Below are 704 nucleotides of genomic sequence, written 5' to 3'. Positions count from 1 at the left end.
GTTGAGGAGTCCTGATTTGATCTCAAAGTTGTTAGCTGCCACAGCCGGTGCCTGGATTCCCAGTCTATGACCATGAATGTTGGGGCGATCATAAGTGCCAATGGGTCGAGCTGCTTGTTGTGGGTGTTGTGGAACGTTGTTGGCTCCATTGGCGTTCGCATCATCTTGAGGTTGGTCTCCCAAATTAATATCCAATCTCTGCAAGTGAGGTTGTTGCTCTTCTTCTCTTCTCTTTCTAGCACACTCTCTCTCTAAAGCTCTGATGTCTGCAACTCTGGGAACTAGGTTTGATGGACCCCTGCTCCTCAAGTTCATACACCTGAAAGTAAAAGGGAGGTGAAGAAGGAGAATCAGTAACAAAAGAAAAAAAAAATGACTTAGTCTCAAGCAAGTGACTAAATCTCAATGTTCAAATCTACTCAGAATTTGGCAACGGCGCCAATTTGATGTTAGAAGTTTTCAAGGCTCCTAAGACAAATGATGTATTATAAAAGATTGTCGAACCAATTCTAAGGGATTTCAAAGCACTGAGAATGCAAGTACTCACTTAATCTAAGTGCAACCGGTGATTTAAAAGATTTCTAAACTAATGATTAATGCTAATGCAGTTGCAGAATAATAAAAGTGATAAATGAAGTAACTTTCTTGACAAAGGGAAAAGAGAACTCATGGGCATAGGGATTAGACCTTGGGTGATCAAGTTT

Source organism: Brassica oleracea, chromosome C9 (genome assembly GCF_000695525.1).
Source record: "Brassica oleracea var. oleracea cultivar TO1000 chromosome C9, BOL, whole genome shotgun sequence".
Taxonomy (NCBI): Eukaryota; Viridiplantae; Streptophyta; class Magnoliopsida; order Brassicales; family Brassicaceae; genus Brassica; species Brassica oleracea.
This window is presented reverse-complemented; position numbering follows the sequence as displayed.